General features: G+C 37.3%; 1 pseudogene; it reads left to right on the forward strand.

Annotated features, from left to right (window-relative positions):
• Positions 1-5,162: 5,162 nt before the first annotated feature.
• LOC113359617 lies at positions 5,163-7,443 on the forward strand (annotated as a pseudogene).
• Positions 7,444-7,762: the final 319 nt, after the last annotated feature.

The raw sequence follows: 7,762 nt of genomic DNA on the forward strand, positions 1-7,762 counted from the left end.
TTCCTTCTCTTCTTCCTCTTCTTCTTTCTCTTCTTCCGATTCGGAATTGTCATCTAAAAAAAAGCATCATCATTTGCTTCCTTTTCAATCCTTCTTGAAATACGATTAAGGATTTGTCTTTCTTCATGTGTGATCTCGTCTTTGAAATCAACATGGAACTGGTACAAATCAAATAAATGTAAAAAAGCAACTACATATTAGATATTACCAAAAAAAAAAAAACATGTCGTAGTTCTTTCTCTATTAGATACACAGGGAGAACTACATATTGATATGCTAATAACTACATATCAATATGTATCACCACAAATTGATATGATAATAACTACTACATATTGATATGCTAATATGTAGTAGCATATTGATATGCTAATAACTACTACATATTGATATGCTAATAACTACATATCAATATGTCGAACTACATGTACTTATCAATATATATTTTTATTATGACAAAATATGTACGGCAAGTTTACCTGATACTCAGAAAGATCAATATCCTTTAGGAACTCAGCACATATCTTTGTATGATTCCACCTAGCCACTCTTGGCACATACATTCCCGCAGGTTCTGTCACTATATCCTCGGGCGCCACCAAATAAATATGCTCCGCAAACCATGGCTGCAAAATATTGATATGCAGTATTAGATATACTATCAAAATGTAGAAAACACATAAAACAAAAACATATTGAAGTAGAATAAACAAATAAATAGATTCTTACCAACAAATAAATAGCACAACCATTTGTGCGTTCTACGGATTCCACGTTTTCATTCAGCTCTTTCTCTAAATGAGAATGGATGAGGTCATGCCATGAAATATTCTTAGCCTTCTCAAGATCAAGAACGAAACCAATATATTTTTCAGTCAAAGCGTTTGCATCACTTGTAGCGAAAAGTAATGAAGTGCACATATACAGGCAGATAAGCCTAACAAGATCTTCTGCATCTTCCTCGTCTTCTTCAGAATCTTCATTTGATTGATCACCCACGCTTTGCGAGACTCTTCATCAGACTTCTTCTTTTTCAGATTAATTGGTGTTCGTTTAAGGATTTTCAAGATTGCCTTCACAATCATTGGCCTAGTCACTTTATCACCAGCTTTCATATCAGCAGGAAAAGTCCTTTTGAAAAATTCTGTTTCACGCCATCCACTTTTTTTAATGACTTGTGTAAGCCTATAATCAAGATATTCCCTATTTGGAATTCTCGGCATCCCATAAATAAGTGCCATTTCTTCTGGTGTGGATACTAGCTCATTCGGTTGGCCATGCCTTTTAAAGACAAATCTAAGCTTGTTTGGATCTTGACCCCTAACGTAACAGGTAACATTTTCGTCATTGCATCTTCAATCTTGAACCAATGTTCCAACTCAAATCTTGTGTACCAGAACATTAGGAACATGTTACCGAATGATGCTTCAGAAATCATCTTCAGCTGCAACTCACTCAACTCAAGGTTTTCAGTGGACTTCGCAATAGCCTTCTTAGTGGTCCTAATAGTCTTCGCAAGCCCCCACAAGCCCCTGAAACCGCCACGGTATAAACTTCACGGTTTTCCATCTCCTTTCTTACGCTTATTAACACCTACACAATAACAAGAACCAAAAACTGTTACAGTACATATCAATATGGTATATCAAATATGTAGTTACATCATCAATATGTAGTTGTAATATCTACCAAGTCTTGAAACTACATATTATTAACAGTACATACGAGAATATAAGTATTTACCTCTACATATTGATATGTAATATGTTATGAGAGTATAAGTATTTACCTCTACATATTGATATGTAATAGTAGATACCACTACGCATTATTTTAACTACATATCGATTTGTAATAGTACGTATGGCATATGTATCTGCTTTGATACAGTAAAAATGTAAAAACACTTAATATCTTTGATAAGAATCAGGGAACTCTTTGGGAATATATTTAACCAACCCTTCACCTCGGTCAGTCATAAAAGTGATTGGGCGATCATCATTCAAAGCCTCCTTCAGTTTCTTGAAAAACCATTCCCAGCTGATATTGTCTTCACCGGGTACTAAAGCAAACGCAAGCGGATAAAACCCTGCAAAAAGGAATTACTAGTTATGTTAAGCAACTAATATTGACACTACATATTGACATGCAGTATGGTTTACCTCTTTGTTGATATGTGAAAACCTGACACTACATAATGACATGTTAAGCAACTGATTGACACTACATTTTCACATGCAGTATGGTTTATATCATACTCAGTAAGGTCAATATGTAGTATGTAGTATGGTCAATACTCATTGTCAGATAGTGAAGTAAGGTCAATATGAGTGATCTAACTACCAGACACTACATATCAAAAAAAAAAAGAACCAGTTACCTTGATTTCCATTAAGACATGTTGCTGCTATGAGACCTCCTTTAAAAGTTCCATTGAGAAATGTACTGTCACAGAAAATCATGGGACGCCATAGTTTATATCCCTCTATACAAGTTCCAAAGCAAACAAAAGTCTGTTGAATCTTTTTGTAGCATCTGAAATCGAAATCAATAAATGACCCAAGGTTTGTTTCCCTAACAGCATTCACCCACCAAGCAAGATCAGTGTACGACTTCACATCATTACCAAAAATCTGTTTATGCGACAACTCAATTGCATGACATGCGTGGTGATACTGGATTTCGACGCCACCACCAACTTTAAGATAATCTATAATCTCTGCTGGTGTTATGCGAGGGTTGTGCCTGACAATCTCATGAATTAGACTGTTCATGAGTTTTTTTGTAACTCTTGGATTCTTCAACATATAACCACCGCCACAGGTATGCCTTCCCACATATTCCTTTATCTTAAAAACATCAATAGAACTACCAATGGCAGTTGCGTGAAGCTTCCATGAACAAACTTTCACACTACATACGGCGGTGAATCTCTCAAGGTCATTCTTCTTCTTAATTACCTCATATCCAGTTCTCATGCAGTATTTTTGGCATGCTATACGTACGACATCAACACCACCATAGAATAATTGATCTGTATCATCAAAAATCTTATCCCAACCATCTGAAAAAAACACTCTTGGGGCTTCTTTACCTTCTTTCAAATAACTATTCTTTGCACTGACAACTAAGTCTGCATTACTGTCAACTTCCATACGCCTAGATGCGCCATTTGAAATTACATCCACGTGAAAATCAAAGAAAGCTGATTGCTTTGAAGAATGTAATGCAGAGATGCCCTGGAGTGTTACATCGGCAAGAATAGGAACTATCGCTTGATTCTGGAAATAGTTAACCAGAATAGTCGATGGAGTCAACCAGCTCCACATATTACAGATGCAAAATTTCAATCCTCTAAAGTTGAAAACGATGTAACCTCATATGCAAAATGATATTTCTTATGATATACATGAGAATAGATGGAGAAGTCTGGTTTGGGAGAAACGTCAGACATGTTAACCCTGTAACAAATGACATGTACTGAGATGAAACAAAAAGAGTCTTTGTATTGACATGCTATAACCAGTACGTATTGACATGTACTGACTCATATTGATATGTATTGGCATCTACTGCAGGATGAAAAGAGAGCATGTTATATGCAGGACGTATTGACATGTACTGACTCATATTGATATGTATTGGCATCTACTGTAGGATGAAAAAGAGCATGTTATATGCAGTACGTATTGACATGTACTGACTCATATTGATATGTATTGGCATCTACTGTAGGATGAAAAGTGAGCATGCTATATACAGTACATATTGGCATGTACTGACTCATATTCATATGTATTGGCATCTACTGCAGAATGAAAAGAGAGCACGCTATATGCAGTACGTATTGGTAATACATACTACACGATCTGTCTAATGAAACTAAACAGAACAGCAGCAGAAAAACGTAGAAAATACAAAAAATCAGATTACAAAAAACAGAACAGAAATCATAAAAATAAATCATACCTTGTTCGAATCTGAGATAAACCTAATTCGAAGATCAAATACCTAATTGAAACACACAAAAATCACGAAAATTACTTAAAAAACGAATGGAAATTACTTCGAAACTGAATTGACATTGTAAATCATCATAAAACAGAAATCATAAAACGAAATCATAAAAAGATAACAATGTACATCATATACAATTATCCTGATAGAAATCGGATCAGAATAAACCTAATTATTCATCAAGATTTCTAGAACAGCAGCAGAAGAGGATGATTGAAAGGATAAATACCTTGGTTCGAAGCTCAGATGACCTAATTCGAAACTCAAAAGAACCTAATTCGAAGCTCAGATGAAGATGATTGAGAAACAGTACCAGAAATTGATTCTATCCAAAACGCAGAGTGAGAGAAACCGATCTGAGAAGAAAAAAAGAGGAAAGAAACTGACTTGGTTTTATGTTCGTCACTTTGAGTTGCAGAAGGGTATGTTGGGAATATTTGAAAACTGGTCTTGTGTAAACTGCACGTGGATGGACTAGGGGATAAAGTTTCTGGTCCAAAAACATGTTTTTGGACCAGAGGATAAATCAATTCTGGGAGTGGACTATCCAGTAACCGATTCCCTCATTTCTGGACTAGCCAGTAATTCCTAGTTTAAGAATTAGAGGCCTATATATATATACGAACCTATGTAGTCGATTTCGGTCGTTGCGGCGAAATTCCGTATTTCGGTCCAAGAAGACACGATTTTGTTAATTTCGGTCGGACGAAATCTTTGCGAAAATTTCGGCCGGAAACGCGTTTTTCGGTCAGAATTGATTTGTCTTGGCCGGATTTTTTTTTCTTTTTAAATTGAGTGGACTAATCTCACGTACAAAAATTAAAAAGATTAATTTACTCACTAGTATTATTGCTTGTTGTTGTGTTTGAATTTCTTGAGATAAAATTATTATTTGGTGTTGATGATGAGGAAGGTGAATAACCAGATTTAATAATACTATGTTTCTTTTAAGTGATTATCGATACGAGGATATAAAATATGAAACCGAGATTTTACCGAGATTTTAAAACGGAATTTCCCCGAGAAAAAGTTGTACCAGTATCTTGGTGTCGACGGAGACAATCCGAAATCCCAAATTGACTACCTTGATACGAAGTACGAACAGAACAGAAGAAAAACTTTCCGGCCAAAGTTTTCAAACGATCATGAAATTTAATATCGATGATCTTATTTTTTACTTCTCATATGAAAAAAATCTACCTAGAGCAGTACCAGTACATGATTGAATTAAAACGAACACTCGATGCGAAAGGGCATTGTATTTTGGGTATGCCTAATGCTGCCGGAAGAACCATTGCTTTACTCTCGTTAATTACCAGTTATTCACTTTCAAAACCTAAGAATCAGTCACCAAAACTTATTTATTGTACAAGAACAGTTCATGGGATGGAGAAAGTGTTAGCTGAATTAAGGGTTTTGAATGAATATCTGTTAAAACATCTTAGTTCTGAAGCTGGAATTCTAGCTTTGGGTTTATCTTCCCGGAAGAATTTATGCATAAACCCTAGTGTGAATTCAATTGATTCTAGGGATTCGGTGGATGCCACTTGTCGGAAGTTGACTGCGAGTTGGGCACGAGAAGCTGTCGTTGATAACCCAGGTTGTGATTTGTTTGAGAATCATGAGAAAGCTGGTTTGAATGCTGTTTTTCCTCCTGGGGTTTATACATTACAGGATTTAAGATCATTTGGGAAGGAAAAAGGATGGTGCCCTTATTATTTGGCAAGGCGTATGGTACAATGTGCGAATGTGGTTGTATGCAGCTATCAGTATTTGATTGATCCGAAGGTGGCTGGTTTTATGTCTAAAGAGATGCAAAGGGAGAAGGTGGCTGGTTTTATGTCTAAAGAGATGCAAAGGGAGTCTGTTGTTGTGTTTGATGAAGCTCAGAATATCGATAACGTGTGCATTGAAGCTCTTAGTGTGAGTGTCAGACGGCAAACACTTGATGGTGCTACATGGAATTTGGACAGGATGGATCAAGAGATTGACAGGTTGGAGGTTACTGATCCTAGTAGATTACAGGCAGAATACAAGAGACTTAAGGAAGGTTTAGCACAGAGGGAGAACATAGTTATCTCAGATGACTGGCTTGAAAATCCAGTTCTGCCAAATGATGTACTTAGGGAGCCTGTATCAGGAAACATTCGGAAAGCGAAATGGTTTATAAGTGCATTGCGAAGATGAATAAGTTATCTTGAGATGCGGCTGCGTGAAAATGTTGAAACGGAGACACTTCTTACCTTTGCTAATTCAATTGATCAGAAGGCTGGAATTGACAAGAAGGTACTGAGGTTTTGTTATGACCGGTTGCGCTCTTTGATGATGACTCTGGAGATCATAAACACAGATGAATTCTTATGTATCCAGACAATATGTGATTTTGCTACCCTTGTGGGGACTTACACAAGACGCTTTTCAGTTATTGTCGAACGCGCTGATGAGAGAACGTCACATGTATCTGATCCAGTATTGCAGCTATGCTGTCATGACGCGTCTCTTGCCATGAAACCTGTTTTCGAGCAGTTTCAATCTGTTGTTGTAACATCTGGAACCCTGGATCCAATTGATCTCTACCCCTGCCTTCTGAATTTCAGTCCGGTTGTCACTCGAAATTTTACAATGTCTACGACAAGAGATTGCATTTGTCCGATGGTTCTTACTCGTGGGAGTGACCAGCTTCCAGTAAGCACAAAATCCGATTTGAGGAGTGATCCAAGTGTAATTAGGAACTATGGACGACTCTTGCTGGAGATGGTTGCGGCTGTTCCAGATGGGGTTGTTTGTTTTTTTGATACTTACTCATATATGGAGAGCATAGTTGGTAGTTGGAATGAGATGGGGATCCTGCAGGATATAATGCAGCATAAGCTTGTTTTCGTTGAGACTCAGGATGTGGTTCAAACTACGTTGGCTCTGGATAACTATCGAAGGGCTTGTGACTGTGGTAGAGGTGCTGTCTTTCTATCTGTCGCCAGGGGGAACGTAGCGGAAGGGATAGACTTTGATCGACATTATGGGAGGCTTGTGATCATCTTTGGGGTACCTTTTCAGTACACATTGAGCAGAGTATTACGTGCACGGATGGAGTATTTATGGGAAACATGTCAGATAAAAGTGGAGGATTTCATGACTTTTGATGCCAAGAGACAAGCAGCTCAGTGTGTTGGTCGAGTTATTCGGTCAAAGGCAGATTATAGGATAATGATCTTTGCTGACAAAAGATATAGCAGTCAGGATAAGCTATCCAAATTACCTCCATGGATATTGTCACATTTTCCAAACTCTCACCAAAACTTGAGCACTGACATGGCCCTACATACTGCGAAAGAGTTTCTAAGGAAGTTGTCCCAACCACAAGAAATAACTTGTGTTCAAGGCAACATCCTGACCATTCTAACTGAAGACGATCTGAGAATGTTTTAGTATTATGGCAATGGTGTATCAATGTTGGTAACAAAAGCCTACAATCCCAAGGATTTGCCAAATTTTAGCATCAAGGGGTAACAGAAGAGAGCAAATATGAGGTATAAGCTGCTGAGCATCTAAAACAACCGGCGGAACTGTACAAATGAAGACTACACGATTTTCATAGATAATTTACATCTGAGGTGCAAAACTAACATGGCAGCGCATTCTATTTCACAGCAGCACCGTTCCCACTTCTCATCTTAGCTAATTGATAAACCAGACTTATATTCCCAAAGAACAACCTAGTATTATCAATCACCTCACAATAATCTTA

Source organism: Papaver somniferum, chromosome 3, assembly GCF_003573695.1.
Source record: "Papaver somniferum cultivar HN1 chromosome 3, ASM357369v1, whole genome shotgun sequence".
Classification (NCBI taxonomy): domain Eukaryota; kingdom Viridiplantae; phylum Streptophyta; class Magnoliopsida; order Ranunculales; family Papaveraceae; genus Papaver; species Papaver somniferum.